General features: G+C 39.7%; 1 long non-coding RNA gene across 1 annotated transcript; it reads right to left on the reverse strand.

The window, feature by feature from the left end:
• Window positions 1-1,638: 1,638 nt before the first annotated feature.
• On the reverse strand, window positions 1,639-21,879 carry LOC147710589 (uncharacterized). The gene is made up of 2 exons (XR_015295639.1): window positions 21,836-21,879; window positions 1,639-2,002 (listed from the first exon to the last, which is right to left on the reverse strand). It is a non-coding gene; the product is annotated as an uncharacterized LOC147710589 (long non-coding RNA).
• Window positions 21,880-22,202: the final 323 nt, after the last annotated feature.

Below are 22,202 nucleotides of genomic sequence, written 5' to 3' on the forward strand. Positions count from 1 at the left end.
ACTTACTAAATGAGTAAAATAAATGTTACTTACTTCACATTGGCTGGGTCTTGTAGTGTTTAACACTTTCTCGTTGTTAAACTCATGTACAGTAACATGAGTTATTTTTATATATCGTCCATTGCGTACTGGGAAATTAGTTGCCTCCCTCCACAAAGTAATTTTCACGTTGTCTGTTAAGTCCTTCAATGTTATTGACTTTAGTAAAGTTTCTTTTCCTTTAATAATAACAGGTTTTGTATCTTGTTCCTACAGAAAAAGAAAAAAAAATCATTTTAACTGTTATTACTCTTTTGACTGTTGATACTTAGTAATTTTGCAATTGCACTCACTGTGCCCCTGCACTTCTTCTGTACTGACTCTGTAAACACTAAGTCTGCATTTATTTTGCATGCAGTGTGTACTCATAATCTGCATTGACTCAGTATTAGTCAGCAGTGAATCTGCACTCAGTCTGCATACATTGTGCACTTACTGTAATTCAGCAGTTATTCAGTTACACTGTACACTTTGAACACGCTCTGCAGTGTCTGTTATTGTGCACTTAATTTCCTTGTGTACTTCATGTGCACTTAATTTACATTCACTTTACAGTCACTGTCCCTCTTCAATTACTGTGACTCTACATTAAATTTGTAATGAATTTTTTAGTACTAATTTTCTCTGGACTGTACACCTGCTCTCCCCTTGTACGTAATTATTGTGCAGCTGCAGTTATCATGCACTTATTCTGTAAATGCACTCACTGTGCCCCTAGAATATTTATGCACTTAGTCTGCAATTTGTACACTGCAGTCATTGTGAAGTTATATTGCAATTTAGTACTACTCTGCACAGCCAGTTTTCCTGCACTAAATTTTCTTCTGTACTTAATGTGCACATACTTCACTGTCAGTTTGCACTCACTAACATTTTGCAGTCACTGTACAGTCATTTTGTATTCTCTCTTTCTGCACTTACTTTCTCTGTACTCTATACCTGATCATACTTTGCACTGACTGAATATACAGCTGCATTTTTGAAGTGTATTCAATGCAGTATAAAAAACTTTAAGGCGTATGCTAGGATGTATAAAAATAAATACAAACATGTAGCAATGCTTAGTGTTATTATTGCATTTTTGGAGAGGTGGGACGGAGGAACACTGTCGTAGTGGTGAGAGGTAGGAAATAGCAGTAGGCAGTGTGAGTAGGAAGGAGAAGTGTTATTTGTGGCTGCCAGGTATGTTGTGCAAAGATAATAAAGTGTAACGTATATAGGGCAAGGGTAAAGGGACACAAGAGTATGTCGAACAAGAGTGCATTTTGTAATAGCAAGTGGCACAAATGGTGAGTAACAGATGGGCAAAGGTGGTTAGAAAGGACAGTAAAAAGTTTGGGGCAGAGCAATAGGTACTTAAAAATTGTGAATGACTGGGGTGGTGTACAGAAAGGGAGTACAGAATGTGGGGCAAGTGGTAAAAGATGCCAACTAACTTGGTGGTACAGATATGGCCATTACTAATGAATGAAAGAGAAAACAGCAAATATTTAAAAAATTGTAATTACTCTCACATTTGTTTTCCACTTACTTCTGATACAGTCTCACAGTCATTAAAGACTTTAACATTGCTCCTTTCACGTCTTTTATTGGAGATGGTGGAGGTGGTGGTGGTTGCAATGTATTTCCAGCAATTTCAGTGATATTGTCCGATAATGATAGTGGAGTGATCCTAGTTATTTTTGTTTGCTTCGTTATTAAAATAGTTATTTTTAACTAAAAAATTTCTTATAAGCAAACCAGTATTTGGTTTTGTTTGGTTGTAATAGTCCTCATTGTAACAAGTGGCCTTCATTGTCCCAGTTGTGTCCGCTAATGCCAAATGGTATAAAACATTAGCATCTTCTTTTGCATTCCGACAATAAGTTCTCTCTGAACATTGCACGACATTGACCTTTGTAGGTTTCTGGTAAGGTTTAGTAGCATCAGTTGGTTCTTTCATTATGTCTTGTACTGTAAACATCTGCAATAAAAAAAAGAAAAGTAGTAAATTTTAAATTGAAATCCACAATGCTTTATGATCCCTATAATAAAATTCTAAAGTTCCAAATGCTGTTAGCTGTTCATTACTGTATATGTGGTCCAATAATGAATTATAACCTGTTGTGTATGTGTTTATAAGTTGTTTGCATTGCAATGTTGTTTCTATAAATTGAAGAAGCTTTGTACTTTTTGGGGATGCCACAGTTAAGTCTATGTTAAAGTCGCCCAGTATTATGTACCGAAAGTGTGGGTAGTATGTGATAATGTTAATAAGGGCTTGTATTAATGTATCTACTAATACTGTGGGTGGTTTATATAATATTATAACTAAGTAGTTTGTATCATTTAAAAAAAGTGTGAAGTGTACTATGTCAATTTCTTTGTGTGTTGTAAAAATTGGTAAAATGAACTGTCCTTTCTTGTAGTAAAAAATAATACCATGATTTGTTTGTTGGTGATGGTATTTATCAAAAATAATGCGATTGTATTGCTGGATCAGGAACTTGTTATATGGTGCTTTAGTAGTAGTGTTAATTTCAGTTAAACAAATAATATGAGCATTCATAATGTTTCTATCTGATATTACAGACTTGAAATGTTTCTGTAATGAGCGTATATTCTGAACTACAATATTCAAATGTGTGTTATATAATTGTAATTGTGGTACAGAAATGTATAATAACATATGCTTTCTAAGTCTTTCCATTTCCTCAATGACTCTTGAATGTACTATTATCTTTTCTTCGTTAAAGTTTTTAATGTATATGTTGCTTCTAGATTTAGCTCTACTTAAAGTAACATAATGCAAGTGATATGTTTTACTGTTATTAAAGTGTATATAAAGTGGTTCTATAGTTTCACCTTGTGTCCTATGAATAGTACGTGCAGATGCTTGGCGTAATGGAAATTGCTTTCGTGCAATTGTAATAAATTTCTTAATTGAAATTGTCTTGTTATTGGATGTATTGGTGTCCATTCTTTGGAAATTCTACTGTGAAATAAGTGTCTGTTTTGCTCCCTTGCATTTTTGCCAATTGTTTTATTATCAAATGCAATCCAAACAATAATTGGGGAGCTATTAATAATGTCAACAAATTGTACAAGTCCTGTAGCTCCATTAGTTAGTCCATCATTAACATCAACATTACTACTTCCATCATAGCGTAACTTTAAACATATTTCTATAGTATGTGCAAGGCCCATTGTTTTAGTAGCATCTTTTGGTAACTGTTCTAATATTGCTTCTTTTATTTTGTCTGAAGCATCTGATATAACAATATCTTTAGCTATTGTAGTATAAACTGGATATTGCTGACTATGCTGCAGTAAAACTTTTCGATTAATGTCATTGACTTCTTTGTTAGTTGACATTATATATGCTATATTTTTAGCAATGTTACTAGCAGGCTGTTTTTCCCGTTCTTTAATGCGTTTAATGTCGGCACTTGTATGTTTCCCTTCTCGAAGTCTGTTTAATAATTGAGCAAATACAAGGTCATCTTGTTGGCGCATTATTTTTGTTAATTCAAATATTTGGAAATTCGACATCCATAAGTTTGTACTTAACGGCCCATACAACTGTTTACTATTTTCAAAGATATAACTATCGAAAACTGGCTTTAGTTGATAGAAATCTCCAATAGCTATTACAGTAAGTCCTCCAAAAGGTTGATTAGATGATTTTATTTCTTGCAGTCTGTTATGTACATAGTTGAAAATCTTTCCTCCAACCATAGAAATTTCATCTATTATTAATACTTTAACATGCGCAAATAAAGTTTGTAGACTACTTCTGTGCTCATGTGTTAATGCTTTGTAAGTTAAACTTTGTGATACAGATATTTTAAAAGTACTATGGAGTGTTCTACTATTTATATTGTGAGCAGCTTTTCCTGTTGGAGCTGTAAGTAATACATAAATATTGTCAGGATTTTCTCCAGCTTTGGTATTGTAATACTTTAGCAATGTTTGATATAATGCAGTAATAACAAAGCTTTTGCCTACTCCTGCACCTCCAGTGCAAAAAGTGTAGCATGGAATTTCTTTTGTTTTTAACCAGTTTAAATGATGGTACACATAATTGAGTTGTTCTTCTGTTAAATTATGCATAATAGCATAATATTTGTCCTCGTCTATAATATTATTAGTTATACTTTCTATTTCAGCTACGCTTCTCATGCCTAGATCTAATGATAAGTCATATTTTTCTCCATTAAAATCTACCTCCTTTTCTGCAGTATTTGAATACTCTATTAATGGTGAATTGTGTTTGCTATTTAGCATCTTGGGTTCATTTATACTATCAATATTTGTTATTAGCTCATTGTTTGTATTATAAGACTTATATTGATTATCTACACTACTTTTCACTTGCAAATATCGTTCATAATATGTGGAGCTATTTAACAATATTTTGTCTTCTTCTCTCCATGGATAATAAAGCATTAATAATTCCCGATAATAGTTTTCAGAGTCATCGTTTTGTTAAACCTGCAGTATCGAATAATTTTGGGAACAGAGCGTCTATGTAAAATATAGCTTTGTTTTAAGTTATTATATTCAGCCTCTTGCTCTATGCTTTCAATTTCGACTTCTTCTTCGTCTAAGCTATAAAAATTAGTTTCACTAAGTAAATTTTCACTGTCATTTTTGCTTTGGCTAATTTTATTTTTCCTTGTGATATCATATTTAGATACAAAGTCAGCTAATGTACACTGTTCTAATTCTTTGCATCTTTTGCTATATTGAACTACAATATTGTTACATTCGATATCACTTGAGTCTGGTAATGCATTAATAGTTTCTAGATCTTTTAGCAAATAAGTTCTTTTGTTTATCGGACTTGTATTAATAAATGCAAATGCACGTGAACTTTTCCTGAATGGTATTTCTAGTATTAGATATGCTGCCTCTTGTGCACTTATTTGTGTACAGTTTAAGACTTTATTGCCTATGTGGCGTAACTGCTCTTTAATGTTAGGATTATGAGCAACCTCTTTTGCAGCTTGGGCAATAATTTTGCTCATTCCTCTTTGTGATTTACTAATGTAGGCTATTATGTAGACAGCACACGCATATGCGTCTAATACAAGTTGCAAATCTATATTTGCTCTCCAAGCTCGAAGAAGTACTGTATTATAGTTATTTATAAAGCATTCAGATGGCAATCTTTTTAAAAAAATAGTTGGTTTTTCAATTACAGATTGAATGGATGTAATATATTTTGCTTATTATCCATTCTGATAAACTGTAAGAATTGATTAAAATCTAGTGTATGAAACTCTGGCATATTCATTGCTGCATGAATAGTTAAGATATTTCTTTGCATTTCGTTATCTGTATTATTGTTTGCTAAAGGCTCTAGTATAATAGTTTCTGCCATTGGGTATCTAGGATATTGCTATTTGCAAGTAAACTTGTTTTTTCTTCTGCAATTCTTTGTGTGTGCATGCTTTTGTAAAGGTATTAAAGACTCTAATTCAGAATGTTGCAATTTATTGCAACATATGTATTTGTCTATAAAGGCAATTACTTCTGCTAACTGTGATACTCCGTATTGTGGAGCATTTTTCATCCATAATAATGCATGTATATGTGGTGAGCCACTTTGCTGAAATTCTACTCTGTAAAAAAAGTCACGCAAAATTCCTATCGGATTACTTTTACCCATTATGATACTATTAAATAATTTTCTAACTTGGAAGTCAAAATGGCGAGCACAAGTAATTGGATCTTGCTGTCTTAATGTACATTTTGTTTCCCATGACATCTCTTTAAATTCCTCTTCTGTGCACTCTTTTTTCTTTTGCACTCGCAATAAAATATTTATTAGATGGTGCCATTTTGTTTCTGCTGCAGATAGAGTGAGAAAAAAAGTTGGCATTCCAAGTTGTCTTATCATAGCAAAAAGATCTTTTTTCAGTGCTACCAATATGGTGGTGAACTGCGTATAGTTTTAAGTATTTTAGATCCTTCATTATATAGCATAATTCTTTCAAAATTGTATTTTATATCTCTTGCAGTTATACATTCCCCATTGGTAAAATATTTGCGTAAAGAAATGTTTATTTTACCTAGGATTTGTTTAATATGAAATTTTTAAAGTTAAAAAAAATGTTAGTAACACAGTTAGCTACTCTATCATAGCTCCTTAATTTCCATTGGCATATTGTACTCTAATGTACTTGAATTATCCAATCCAATCCAAAAATTCTTTATTTCGGTCATTTAGACCATAAAAGATACAATACAAAACACAGTAAAACTTAGCTTATTAAAAACACATTTCATACAGTTCTTACAATTGATTTCCCACCTAATCAAGGCACAAAGAGTTAGAAAACAGATGACAATGCACACATTAGAGGATTTTTTTCTTCCTAATCTGCCAGACTGCCATTAGAAATTTGGCCACCGCAAACACAATATGGGCGAGAGTGCTGGTTTTCATTATTCTATATGCATGTAAATATTTACTAAACCCCAAATTTCTGCAAAGAGGCACTAACCAATATTTCCTGGATTTGTTGTAGGCAGGGCAGACAAACATAATGTGAAGTTCATCTTCCTCATGAGTGTTGCAGCATGGACAAGTTTTATCAATACCCTTTAGCCATTTGCAGGTGAATGTTCTAGTGGGCAGGGTACCTAGCCTCCATTGTACAAACAGTTTCCTCGCAAAGATGGGAAAAATAAAATCCATAAAACTTTCAAATACATAGGAATTTTTGGATTCCAGGAACCGGTCTGTAAGAGTGCCGCTATTTTGTGCGTTCAACAGGAGTACTATTCTATTGTCTTTGGAAATTTGGACCAAACTTTTGCGCGAAACCCTTCGGCAGCCGTGTTCGGGGTCCACCCATACCTCGGATAAATTCATGGGAGTACAGTTCTTTTTTTACAAAAGTAAGCCAGGGGATTTTATCACGTTGATTCAGGTTCATGACATGAATAAGGTCCTGCCTGTAGTGAACAAGTTCATTAGTGGACCAAAGCCTATGCCAGAACCTCACCGGCTTTGACTAACTCCTCAGCAATGGAGGGGAGGCCCATGTCTAGTCTCAAGGGCAAGAGCGGTGTGCCTCGGGGAAGGGTCAGGAGGCGTCTAAGGAAGTTATTTTCCACTCTTGCTAATTCTTGGCCTGCTTTATGCCCCCATAATTCACTCCCATAGGTTGCGGCTGCCTTGGCTTGGGTTTGGTACATTTCAAGTGCCGGACTGATAGGCTTGTAAGTTGAAGTGTTTACCACCTTCAAGATTGCACCCGACAGCTGAGACAATTTGAGCCGCGATCTTACTATCTGGGGGTCCCAGGATAGGTTTTCCTGTAACGTTACTCCCAGATACAGAAAAGTTGTTACCCTCTCAAGGCTTGCAGTACCCAAGGTGGGGTTAGGTCCGGCTTTTTTAGGTGGATTAAAAATCATGAATTTGGTCTTTTCTGTGTTGATCTCTAGACCATGTTGTCTGCAGAAAAGACCAAATCCATCCAGAATCCTCTGAATCCCCATCGGGGATTTGGAGAGCAGGAGGGTGTCGTCGGCAAACATAATTGCCGGCACCCTCCTGCCTGCCAGACGTGGGGCATCATTATCCTTGACATTTTCCAGGTGGGAGATAACATTGTTAATAAAGAGGCAGAACAGGGTCGGCGCCAATAAGCAGCCCTGCCTCACCCCTCTACGAACAGGGAACCTCGATGACAAGCTACCATCCCTCCCGCACATAACCTGCGCATAGTTATTGTCATGGAGCCCAATTATAGTGTTTAATAACTGAGCGGGTACCCCTAGCTTTTTCAAGACCTCCCACAATTTCTTACGTGGGACTAGGTCAAAGGCTGACTTCAGGTCAACGAACACCATGTACAGCCTTCCCCCCTCTAACCTTACCGTCTTCCAGTAAAGCAGGACGAGGCGGAAAATCTGATCCATGGTGGACGTATTTTTCCTGAAGCCAGCCTGGAGGGGACTCAGAATATCATTGGCCTCCACCCAGTCTAGCAGGTGGTTCAGGATGAGGCGAGCGAATAGCTTTTGGGGGACATCTATAAGGCTGATCGGCCTGTAGTTGGCTGGGAGCAGAGGAGAGCCCTTCTTATATATAGGTACAATCTCTGCCCCCAGCCAAGAACAGGGGATCGCCATACCTCCTAGGATGGCATTAAAGAGGATAAGGAGGTATGGGCCCCAGATCTCAGGATGGTGTCTAAAGAGATCCCCAGGTAGTCTATCTAAACCAGGGGCCTTCCCCATCGCCAATCTCTCCATTGCGCTGACCACCTCTCCAAGGTTGAATTCCAGGCCCGCTTCCGAAGAAGCAGAAACCTCGAACGCCACATCATCAGATAATTGGGTAATATCTTGATAGAGTGTCCCGATGTCGTAATTTGACAATGACTGGGTTAGCGCTTAGCTTTGCTACACGTTATTACCCTTATCTTGGCCTTACTTGAAAACGCCATTTTGAATGTTACGGCGGCCATTTTAGAGAATGAGCTGCCTCGTGGTCAGCGTGCCCTTTAGTCCTTTGTCCGTACCACTGACCACTTGAGTCTGCCCAGCAACAGGCTATTTTTAGTAACGGTCAAGCCCGCACATGCGCAGTTCCGATTGACCAGTCATCCCTTAGGAATGTTCCGCCAAACTGACCAGTGGTGTTGTAACCCCTCCCATGAGTTGGCTGTGTTCCAAAAATGACCATATATGTACTTTTATTCTTTAAACCATGTACCGCCTACCTTTTTATGTTTGTAAACTGTATAAAAGAAGGATTCGCACCGATGTTCGGTGTGATACTTCTTGCATTACCGAAGGGTGCTGTAGGAATGTACCACCACCCCATGGGGTCTTAATAAACTTGTCTTTTACATTTTCTAGTTTCCGTGCCAACTGTTCTTATTGTGTAGCGGGTATTCTGCGGAGTATGTAGGCCTGGAGAACCCAATACCACAAATTGGCGACCACGAAGGGACTCATCGGCGACTCGGATGCCCGAAGGAGAGGTCGTGACGAAGGATTGGAAACTCGCCATGGACGCGTACGCTGCCACTGAGTGACCCGAGTCTTGGCACCCACGGTGTTTTCTTCCTTTCCTTCTGATCTGACCTTCCAGGTGGCGCCGGTCTCCGACTGAGATCCTGCTCGTCTGCGTTGCTGTACAGTGCCTGTTTGGCTGATTCGATCAAAGACCTTGGCAGTTGGAACCTGGATATTTGAGATTTGGGTAAGAATTGTGATTGGTAAGGTAGTCTGCGGACGCTTACTGTAGTTCTATGAATGTGACTATGATTTGAGTTAGCTAACATTTGAGTTTGTGAATTTGAACACATATGTGTAGTGCACTTCACATAGGCAGGTATGTAGAGATGTTTCTCCAACTTCGTTTGTACTTTAAACGGCACATTTGTGTGAAATATAGTAAGTGCCATTTTTACAGTATCACGTTTTCGTGGTACTTTTGAACATGCCTGTTTTAAGCACACTCCGAGGGATGTGCTGTTTTGGAAATGGTACCTCATATAGATTAAATGAATCTCAGCCGGCTCCCCCAGAGGGGACCCCAAACCGCGAAATGTATGTGAAATTTGGCCTTCCCCCCATACTGTACAGTAAATTATGGAATAAATACACCAAATCTGATCCCGAGTTGCAATGGCCACTACATGGGTCGTTTGATTTACGAAAGGTTCAGTTTGTGGAGCAATGTTTGTTTCAGCGCAGGTCTAGACAGGACATGTTTGATTGTGTTTGAATGTGGGAGAAAGCAGTGCGTGAACGAATGAAGCGTGAGATTGCCTTGGCGGAAAAAGGGCAGCGCAAGGCTGCTTGAGATAAAGCTTTACAGCTGGAGGAGAAGGAGTCGCAGGAGAAGAAAGAGAGGGAGGCACGGGAACGTAATTTGCAAACGACCGGGCAATTTCCTATTCGACGTCCGCTTTATCCTGTCCTTACTAACGAAATTGATGATTTTTCATTATTAGATCGGTCTCCGCCTCCGTATGTTCAGCCTACGGCCCCGTCCGAGGATTCCGGTGATGACAGTCAGGATAAGACGAGTACGAGGTTAACTGCTGAGAGAGCTTCGGAATTACGAGGGTTTGCTAGGAAATTGAATTTGAATAGGATTACTATGTCAGAACTTAATGCTGAAAGGAATAAGTGGTCGGAGCGAGAGCAGATGTGTTTTTTAGGTACTTTTGCGGATGAAGTTATTGAGCGGTTTCGTAAGAATTCAGAGGACTTAGAACCTAAGGATGTATCAGTCTATCATGAGCAAATGCGTAAAGGTTTATTTGCTATTTCAGATGCGGATACCTTTTTCCTACGATTGGTCCAGCTACGGGATGAGGCGTCCAGATTGCGGGAAGCACAAAAAGCCGCGGAGAAGTCCTTGCCAGAGTCGACGGAGAAATCCAAAGAGCGTTCTATCTTTGGAGCAGATAAGAGTTCTAAAGTGCATGTTATGCCTATGCGTGAAGCTGCACCTCTGTATGTTCCCCCTAAAGGGCAAGGTACAGATGACGATAAAATGTCAGTAGATGCAAAAGGGTATTTTATATATAATTGGGTGTATACGCCTTGGAACAGAGCGGATGCTATGGCATTGAAAAATGCTTTACCCGATCCCCGTAAAAATCCGGCAGCTTTCTATGAAGGAGTGGAGGGGGCTATTTCTTCTTGTGTTATGACGCTCGTTGATATAGATATTTTCTTTGGACTAATTCTTCCCCCTGATATGTGGAGAGCGATTCGTAAGTTTGATGATCAAGCAATGTTTGGGGCAACTTGGAAAGATATAAGCCAAGCTGACTTAGACAGGGAGCCTGCATGTAAACCATGCCAGTTGATTTTAGATCTTCCAACAGCTATTTTAAACAAATTAAAGACGCTTGTTCCCCCTAAAAAGATTGATTGGACCAGGTTAGCATCGTGCAAACAGAAAATAGATGAATCGGTCTCTGACTTTTTCACACGTTTCGAAGAAGCGTTTCATGATTATAGTGGGCAATCGCTAACAGATGATACGGGTAGGCATCTGTTTGTTGATAAGTATGTGGCTAATCTCCTACCGGATATAGCAAAGCGATTGAAAACAAGTGAAAGTTCCTGGACCACGGCGACCCCTGCGTCTTTGTTAACTATGGCTCAGTATTACGAACGGCAGGAAATAGAGACTAAAGAAAGTGTTGATAAGAAAGCGAAGGAATTGAAAACGAAGGGGATGTTGGCACAAGTTCGTGGTGCGCAATCTAGAGGGAATGATAGAGGCAGGCGAGGAGGGGGTACTGCGTCGTATGGCCATACCGATATTGCTGAGGATCAATGCGCATATTGTAAAGAGTTTGGGCATTGGGCTGAAGATTGTCCGGTGCTTCGTGAGCAACGTAGTCAGCGTGGTCGAGGAGGTGGAAGGTCGCGGAATAGTTATTCGGGAGCGAGGGGTGGCGGAGGTGATCGTGGTAGGTTTGAAGCGAGGGGTCATGGTCAGGACGAACGAAACACTTTTGATCGGCGGAATCAGTACCAGATATCGGAGGGAGAGAACGTGGAGAGTCAAGATTATGTGCATGCATAGGATTGCGTAGGATGGGGTGTGGAATCGGTTGAAGTGCCAGTAGATCAAAGAGGTCCATATGTATCAGCGGGCATTTTGGGTTCTACTGATCAGTTTTTAGTTGACACAGGTGCTACTCGTAGTGCTTTGTCTAAAAACTTGGTTCCAAGGGCTCCCCTGTCTGGCGAAACGATTACATGTATAGGGTTCGATGGCACACCCTCTCCAAGCCCATTATCACGACCTCTTGCATTTTGCATTGATAAATCTTTTGGTTTTTGTCCATTTTTGTTGTCACCCCATACCCCAGACAACATTATGGGCATTGATTTGCTCAAATATTTTCGAGCAACGATACGCTGCGCTCCGGAAGGAGTGCGGGTTATTTTGAATGACAATTACCCAGATTCGGGCAGACTCTGTACCATGCAGGAAATTGAAGCATTCGCCTCTCTCCCACACACGTTATGGGCGACGTCAGATACGGATGTGGGACAGATGCTCGTCCCGCCTATTCGAATTACTGTTAAGGAGGGAGTTTCTTTGCCACGTGTACCGCAGTATAAGATATCCAGAGAAGGTGAAATTGCCCTGACGCACATCGTTCAGGATTTGATTATTGCAGGAGTAGTGGAGGAAGTTCCTTACAATGTCTGTAACAGTCCTATTCTTCCGATCCTTAAGAAAGACACTGACGACAAAGTCTATCGATTTATTATTGATTTGAGAGAAATTAACAAAATTGTTATTCCCCAGTACCCGGTGGTGTCTGACATCACTACATTGCTCACTTTGGTCCCCCCCACTGCAACGACCTTTTCTGTTATTGATCTTAAAAACGCGTTCTTTTCCATTCCCATCCATCCTGACAGCAGATATCTATTTGGTTTCACGTTAAATAATAAATCGTATAGATTTTGTCGTGTTCCCCAAGGTTCCACAGAGAGTCCTAGCATTTATAGCCAGGCTTTAAAAAGGCAGCTCGATTCATTTGAATTGCAATCTGGAGTAGCCCTTATTCAATATGTTGATGACCTCCTATTGGCTGCAGATACCTATGCACAATGTGAGGAAAGTACCCTTGCCTTGCTCTCCTTTTTGGCTCAGAATAATCATAAAGTTTCTAAGAAAAAGTTACAATACTGTAGACCAAAGGTGACCTACCTCGGTCATCTTTTGTCTAAGGAGGGACGTGCATTAACATCTGATCGAATTCAAGCAATCTTAGATACACCAATTCCCCGCACTCAGAGAGATGTGCGAGCCTTTATAGGATTAACGTCCTTTTGTAGACAGTGGATAATGGGGTTTTCGCACATTATAAAACCTTTGTTAGCGTTACTGTCCAAAACTACACCAATGCCCCTCGAATGGACAGATGAATGTCAAAATGCTTTTGAACAATTAAGACAGGCCCTTTGCTCTGCACCCGTGTTAGGTACACCAGATTACACTACGATCTTCACGTTGTACGTGCACGAGAAAGATGGGTGCGCGTTAGTGTTAGTGCAGACACACGGGGATAAGCAGAGGCCATGTGCGTATTTCTCAGCCATTCTTGATCCTGTAGCGCGAGGGTTACCTGGGTGTTTGAGCGGTTGCAGCAACAGCAGTAGCCATACGGCAGAGTGAGGGAATAGTTTTGTCACACAAATTGTTGGTGCTAGTTCCCCATGCAGTAGATGCCCTGTTAAATCAAACGAAAACACAGTATCTTACGAGCGCACGTCTAACAGGATATGAGCTCACACTTCTGGCGCCACATATCACACTGAAAAGATGCGCTACCCTGAACCCTGCCACTTTATTGCCATATCCGGTTGCTGAGGGTCAGGAGGAAGAACACCATGATTGTGTTTTCCTGACCGAAGAACAAACAAAGGGTCGTGTCGACTTACAGGATATGCCACTTTCAGATGTGGATGGGGAACTGTGGGTTGATGGATCGTGTTTGAGGCTGCCAGATGGCATAACTTCTGCAGCATATGCGATCACGACGCTTAAGACGGTGGTAGAAACAGCACGAATACCACAGAAATCGGCCCAAGCAGCGGAGCTGATAGCTTTGACAAGAGCCTGCGAACTGAGTGCTGGCTTATGTGTGAACATCTACACTGATAGCCGGTACGCCTTCGGAGTAGCGCATGACTTTGGCCTACTCTGGAGAGAACGTGGGTTTTTGACTTCGCATGGAGTGCACATCATGCACGGAGAACTAGTGCGTGATCTCCTAAACGCGTTACTTTGTCCAAAGAAAGTAGCGATAATTAAATGCAGTGCACATAAGAAGGTCACTGACAAAGTGGGACAAGGTAATGCCTTTGCAGACAGTATAGCAAGACAAACGGCTATGTCACGAAATGACTCCCCCATGTATGTAGTGAAGTCGCAGGCCGAGCGATGGCATGATGCTAGAGCGGAGATATTAGACATCCAGAAATCAGCGACTGAAGCAGAACTTGTAACATGGGCAGCAGAGGGGGTGCTGGATGATGAGGGATGTTGGAGGAGCAAAGATATGGAACGATGGAAATTGCCTGCAGCTTACTTGCAAGTGATGGTCCAGATGACACATGGGTTGGCACATGTTGGAGCTCTTGCAATTACTCGATTGCTAACACGAGTTTGGGAGCATCCTGAGATTGCTAACACGGCCAAGAGAGTAGTGCAGACCTGTTTGATATGTTTACAGCACAATCCTGCAAAAGGGACGCATACTCCGAAAGGAGGGTTTGTTCCACCTTCTGCACCATTCGAGGTACTACAAATGGATTACATTCAGCTTGAGCGTTGTAATAACCTTAAGTATGTCCTAGTGGTGGTGTGTGCCTTTAGCAAATGGGTTGAGGCTTTCCCCACGAAGGATAATACAGCTTTGACAACAGCTAAGGTTTTGCTCAAAGAGTACTTCCCTCGATATGGTGTTTGCAAATTTTTGTGGAGCGATAATGGTCCTCATTTTGTTGGGAAAGTTGTGGAGTATGTGCTGAAGGGATTGGGGATTCAGCAAAAGTTCCATGCTGTGTTCCATCCTCAGTCAGCAGGTCTTGTTGAACGGTACAACGCCACTTTGAAACTAAAGTTGGCTAAGATTGTGGCATCCACGTCCTTGAAGTGGCCGGATGCTTTGCCATTAGCGTTACTCTCTATTAGATCAGTGCCCCACTCTCGAACTGGCCTCACACCTTATGAAGTGGTGTTTGGAAGGCCGATGAATATATGGGGAGTTCCTAAGCCTCGGTTGTTACATGATGTGCCTTGTATAATGATGAACGATTATTTGGCACGATTAACAAATGATTTACTCTCTATTCATCAGCAGGTTCAAGAAGCGCTCCCCGACAATTCCATTGGAGAGGCTCATAATCTTCGTCCTGGCGACTTTGTGATGGTCAAGTCCTTTGAGAGAACAAGCAGCTTGGAACCGAGGTGGCGTGGCCCCGAGCAAGTACTGCTGGCAACCCGAACGGCGGTGCGAGTGACCAACAGGAAGCGGTGGGTGCATTCTACTCACTGCCGCCGTGTCTCTCCGGATCTGGTGAATCCTACTGTGTTATCTGACTACCGAGACATCTTGGACGAGGAAAAGAGCCCAGCTGTAACGTCTGCCGAATCAGAGGGAGCCTTCCCGGACCACACTGTTTCTGGACGACAAAGATATAATCTGCGACCACGATAAGAGGAAGATTTTTTTTTTTTTGGTGCGAGACTGGTTGAGTTACCGCTCTGGGGTTTGTGAAACGGAAGCTGGGAATATCAAGGGGGGGGGATCAGTTCTGCCAAGAGTAGCGACACCCGTCTTGACCACGGAGAAGAAAACAACGGCTACCTCGGAGCTCAGCACTCATATTTTTATTTTTAGTTGTACATTTTGAGACATTGTGAACTTTCGAACTATGGCGTCTTCTGCAGCACGAGACAAAAGAATCCTTGGTGCTGTATTATTTGTGTTGACTATTGTGGTAATAGCTGTGATAGCCTGGGTAGTAGAACTTGTGATACCTGTGCGAGAACATTTGCTGCCGACTACCCCGGCTCCGTCTGAACACTTCCATTTCACCTTACCATATCATGAAGAACGACACCGACAGACTTACTTGAACAATAGCTTCATTCAAATCTTGCATCATACTCACAATATGATGGACACTTCTAACTGTTGGGTATGCGGGATGTTGCCTGGGCATCAGAAGAAAGGAGGCACACCGCTTATCCTGCTCCCTTTTTCCCACAATGGTTCTTGCAATGTCTGGTATACTCTTCTGTTCACTTTGCGCTGGCCAACAAAAGGGGGGTTGCTTTTCCGTTTAAATAAAATATGCTACCATGATCGGGACGGCTATCCACAAGCTGAGGGTACTAGGTTCGAATGGGAGGAGTACCGCCCCGATAATGTATCTGCGCCACGAATTTACAGTAACCAACGGAACATTAACATGTCCAACTCTCATGTTATTAATGTCAGATACGAAGGCTGATCTCTGTATACGTAATAAAGGTACAATCCCGGTTGGCAGAAGTGAATGTAACACCACACTTACCTTTGATAGCCCGAATGGCATTTGATTTGTAGCCTCCCGAAATACATACTTCATATGTGGCAATAAAGGTTATCATCGTCTCCCGTTAGGATGGTTGGGCACATGTTACATCTCTTTTGTACTGCCCCCTGTATTCATTGCCCCACCAATGTATCATAATGATTATGTTTTATACCATGATTTTGTGCTAAATAGAGTTAAAAGAGCTGTAGTCCTTGAAGATATTGATCAAACCGATACTGCACTGCAGCAATATGTAGATTTTAACTTGGGTTTGTTTTCATTTGTGGGAGCTGCTCTAAACAGTCGAAAGATACGACGATTAACTCGTGTTGTTGAAGCTGTCGCTAATGATACTGCTTTTGCATTGGGGAATATAACTGAGGAACTTCAAATATCTAAAATTGTAACGCTTCAGAACCGTATGGTTCTAGATGTGGTTCTAGCCGATCGAGGGGGGGCATGCCGAATTATCGGAAGTAGTTGCTGTGTTTACGTGCCAGATAATTCGCCATCTGTATATGATGCCATATCCAAATTGCATAAAATTGCTGCTGAAATACATCCGGATAATGGTACATGGACCTTTTCGGGGTGGTTCTGGTCAATGCTTAGTACATGGGGCTGGAAGCTACTGACAATCTTATGTATCATAGTTGGGATATTATTCTTCTTATGCTTATGTATACAATGTGGCCCTGCATTATGTTCTATGTGTCTATCAGCCTGTATTCCATCTAGGCGAGCTTTTGCCCAAAATGAATTAATGCTTCATACAGAAGTGGCCCAGATTATGTCCATTGATATAGAAGATGAGTATCCTGACTATGTCCATTATGAGGTAGCTTCAGCTAAATGCTAAAAGGGTCGTCTGTCGTAATTTGACAATGACTGGGTTAGCGCTTAGCTTTGCTACACGTTATTTCCCTTATCTTGGCCTTACTTGAAAACGCCATTTTGAATGTTACGGCGGCCATTTTAGAGAATGAGCTGCCTCGTGGTCAGCGTGCCCTTTAGTCCTTTGTCCGTACCACTGACCACTCGAGTCTGCCCAGCAACAGGCTATTTTTAGTAACGGTCAAGCCCGCACATGCGCAGTTCCGATTGACCAGTCATCCCTTAGGAATGTTCCGCTAAACTGACCAGTGGTGTTGTAACCCCTCCCATGAGTTGGCTGTGTTCCAAAAATGACCATATATGTACTTTTATTCTTTAAACCATGTACCGCCTACCTTTTTATGTTTGTAAACTGTATAAAAGAAGGATTCGCACCGATGTTCGGTGTGATACTTCTTGCATTACCGAAGGGTGCTGTAGGAATGTACCACCACCCCATGGGGTCTTAATAAACTTGTCTTTTACATTTTCTAGTTTCCGTGCCAACTGTTCTTATTGTGTAGCGGGTATTCTGCGGAGTATGTAGGCCTGGATAACCCAATACCACACCGAAATGGGCCTCCCAGACAGAGGGGGCAATGTTAGGCTCCACTGCTGATTTGGGTTCCCCTGTCCCAGTGTTCACCAGGGCCCAAAATTTCCTAGAGTCTTTGGCATCTAAGGCATCGGATAGATCATGCCAACGGTCCCAATCACACTCAGCTCTGGCAGTTTTCATTGCCGCTTTGTAGTCCCTCCTAAGTTCTGCAACCTTGCCCTTATTGGAGCCAGCTTTTATAGTGGCAATTAGCTCGGACTTGATTTTCTTACAAGATGAATTATACCAGGTCGGGGTTCGAGTCTTTTTCCTACGTGATGGTACCACTGGATAGAAAACCTCGGCAAGACCACTCACTAATTCCGCATGAATTTGAGCTAGTTTATTATTATAATCTGTGGGTCTCGGTTGATCTATAAGATAATCCACTTCTTTAAACCTGGGGAGTGCTATTTCATATAATTTAATCATGCTGCCTTCCGCATTTAACAGCTTCCCCCACTTTACACGACGCCTATTTGTAGTGAGAACCAAGTTCCCAGGGTCGTCGCTAATAGTGGAAATTAAAGACCCAGCTACGGGTGCGGGGTGTTGCATCTCCAGTAGGAGCGCATTGTGGTCGCTATATATTCTAGGTACCACCCTGAAATCCTGGACTTTGGGCCACATGTTAATGTCTATGAAAATATAATCTAACCTCGACTCATGGTCCTTCCTATTGAAGGTGCACAGTGAGGGGGTATCGGACGGAGTACGCCCGTTGCAGGCCCTTATTGCGGAATTTAAGGTGAGGGACATGATCTGTACTGCAAGCGGCGACCAGGTTTTGGGGTGGGGGGATGAACATGGTGGGACTCCCCAGAAATCGTCCTCAGTGGTGAGGGCGCCCTCCTTTAAACCTTCTAGGGGTTCGAAGTGACAGTTAAAATCTCCACCCATCACTATCTTGTAGTCAACCTGACAATTGACCCAGGAAAGATGATAAGTCATCAAGAGTAGATGATTCCATGGCCACAGCAACTGGGCGCGAGTATACGTTAATAATTGCCAAAGTTATTGGGCCAGGCCATCTGAGCAGCACGCACTGGATGTCCTGCGAGAACATCCAGTTGGTTTTTCAATTACAGATTGAATGGATGTAATATATTGCTTATTATCCATTCTGATAAACTATAAGAATTGATTAAAATCTAGTGTATGAAACTCTGGCATATTCATTGCTTCATGAATAGTTAAGATATTTCTTTCCATTTTGTTATCTGTATTATTGTTTGCTAAAGGCTCTAGTATAATAGTTTCTGCCATTGGGTATCTAGGATATTGCTATTTGCAAGTAAACTTGTTTTTTCTTCTGCAATTCTTTGTGTGTGCATGCTTTTGTAAAGGTATTAAAGACTCTAATTCAGAATGTTGCAATTTATTGCAACTTATGTATTTGTCTATAAAGGCAATTACTTCTGCTAACTGTGATACTCCGTATTGTGGAGCATTTTTCATCCATAATAATGCATGTATATGTGGTGAACCTCTTTGCTGAAATTCTACTCTGTAAAAAAAGTCACGCAAAATTCCTATCGGATTACTTTTACCCATTATGATACTATTAAATAATTTTCTAACTTGGAAGTCAAAATGGCGAGCACAAGTAATTGGATCTTGCTGTCTTAATTTACATTTTGCTTTCCATGACATCTCTTTAAATTCCTCTTCTGTGCACTCTTTTTTCTTTTGCACTCGCAATAAAATATTTATTAGATGGTGCCATTTTGTTTCTGCTGCAGATAGAGTGAGAAAAAAAGTTGGTATTCCAAGTTTTCTTATCATAGCAAAAAGATCTTTTTTGCAGTGCTACCAATATGGTGGTGAACTGCGTATAGTTTTAAGTATTTTATATCCTTCATTATATAGCATAATTCTTTCAAAATCGTATTTTATATCTCTTGCAGTTATACATTCCCCATTGGTAAAATATTTGCGTAAAGAAATGTTTATTTTACCTAGGATTTGTTTAATATGAAATTTTGAAAGTTAAAAAATTTAGTAACACAGTTAGCTACTCTTCTATCATAGCTCCTTAATTCCCATTGGCATATTGTACTCTAATGTACTTGAATTATTCTATCTTCATTACCTGGTCTCCGAGTGCCCCCAAATATTTTTGGAAAAGCTAGAAATTCAGAATCTTTGTCTTCATATAAACCTCTAGGTGTATTATGTTCAGCAGGTGCTAAACACAACACATTAGCACTCTCTGTAGTTATTGCTTCATTTATTAGTAATGTATCGACATTTCCACTTTCTATGTCGTCTGATGAACTTGCTTCATTAATTTCTCCTACACTTTCAGTACTATCAAATACTTCTGGTTGTATGTAATCCCATTCTTTATTAACAGTTATTCCATACTCTTTAAACATAGGACTATTGTTTGCTAGCCATAGTGCTGCCTCTTTTACTCTATTTGGTCTAACATTTTCATAATGAGTGTAGGATTTATAAGATAACTTTCTCTTTAACTTTATGGCTATCGTCATATCAGCACTAATTTGCCTTCGCAAAATTGTTACAGTTGTCATAACATCTGCTGGTACATTAACAACAGCCCCTGATAGTGATTTCTGTGATCCGCGTGGTAGTGTCTTTATTTGTAAAAAAGGTATTCCTGGTGACACTAATCGCTCTTCTAAATTATACAAACGTAATTGCGGTGGTATTTTCTCAAACTTCATTCCATTTATAAAAGAACTTTGCGGTACTTTACCTTCTTTAATTTTGGTACAGCAAGTGGTACATATATAGTTAGTTTTGTATATACTAATGTTACATTTGATAAACATTGGATGTCTAGAAATACTACTTGTTTTTGTTAATGATTGCCTATGCCATAACTGGTTGCATATAGTACAGATGTACTCTGGCCCATATAAAATTTCTTTATGAAAAGCATTTATTAACCTTGTTGTAACTGCATCTACGTCTACATCTATACTATTGCTTAGTTTTGTCTGTGTATTGTATATCTGGCCTTGTAAGTAATGGTATTACTTTTGTTTTACTCATAAGAGATACTTCATTATACTGACCAGTTATTTTGTCTGCATTACTTTCATTCAATGTAGTACTGACTTTATGCAAAGCACTTGTCAATGCTGTAGTATTGGTTTCTTGTTAGATATTTATACTACTTTTTTGTACTTTGGACATGTTGTCTTGCTTATATTGCCTTTTAGCTAATGGAACTACTTTTGTTTTAGTACTGTAACACTCTTTTATACGTATTTGTACATTTATTAGCACTATTACTATCAGTAACTTGAGGACGTAACTCCACTTCTAGTCTTGACGTATCACTTACAGTATTCCTTACGCTTACACGACTTTTACTGCTATAATTTTCAGCTGTAAAAGTTGTTTCAATATGTTCAGGTAGGACTATTTCCTTCATGCGGTCTATACTTTTTTTACTTTTATGCACAAATAATGGTTTAATACTTTTGAGTTGCACCATTTTTTATTTTGTCTTACGGCATTATGTAGTGTTTTAGTCAGTATAGTTTGTATATGTATTGGAGTTAATTCATATGCAACATGGTGTTTTTCTGATACTTTTATACTGTTTGCAAGTTGAATTATATAATCTACTAAATCTGTAAAAGAAGTTTTTTCTATAGCAATGCAAGTCCCATTAGGGTGAGGCATTCCTTTTTTATCTCTGCTATGTGAATCAAAAATGTAATATTTTTCTAAATGTTTAAAAATAGAAATTACATAGTTATTCATACAAAGTAAAATGCCAGTATACTTATGTATACATATATTTAGTGCATTATGTATATCTGGATAGGAAGGAATTATACAATGTAGTACATCTCCATAATAAGGCTGTTTAAGAGAGTGAATATATATTACTATTTAACTGTATATATCTCGGTAGATCATCTGGATGCATATATTGTTCATTATTTAATGAATGCATCTCTATATATAAATCATCTCCTAATTCCATAATAAAATGCAAATCGTTTAATTCCATGTATTGACTGGCTTCAACATATGATGTATAATAGCAATAATACTATTTGGTAAGCATTGCTTTCCTCGAGATATACTATTAAATTTTGAATGGCCTTGATGATACTTGGCTTGTAGGGTCTTACTCATTATCGGAACTGTATGTATGTACTAAATGTTGAGTATGTTGTGTGCTAACTATGATCTTAATTGTATATATTTTGGTATCTATACAAGTAAGGGAAACATAAATTAGTATACAAATCTTACCTTGAAAGTATTATGTAGCTTTGTTCACGGAAAGTAGTTGCCTGCTAGTACATGAAAAGGTATAAAAAAGGTATCATTTATTTTGTTATAGTTAAGTCTATGTTTCTATAGCATTGCATAGTAATAAAAATGATTTGCTTTTTATTCAGTATTTATTTTAAGTTAACATTTTATAGGTATAATAAGAGCATCAATAGGTACTGTTATCAGATAGCAGAGACATTACGGTAGAGGTGTAGTTGTGTATGGTTATGTCTGTTGTATGTGTTGGTGTATGTTAGTGTACTTGTGTGTTTTTGTAGGTGTATGTTTAGGTGTAGTTTGTAATTATGCATAGAGTGTTGTTGTATGTTGTGTGTGGCTGTGT

The sequence above is a fragment of the Lissotriton vulgaris genome, chromosome 5 (assembly GCF_964263255.1).
Source record: "Lissotriton vulgaris chromosome 5, aLisVul1.2, whole genome shotgun sequence".
Classification (NCBI taxonomy): domain Eukaryota; kingdom Metazoa; phylum Chordata; class Amphibia; order Caudata; family Salamandridae; genus Lissotriton; species Lissotriton vulgaris.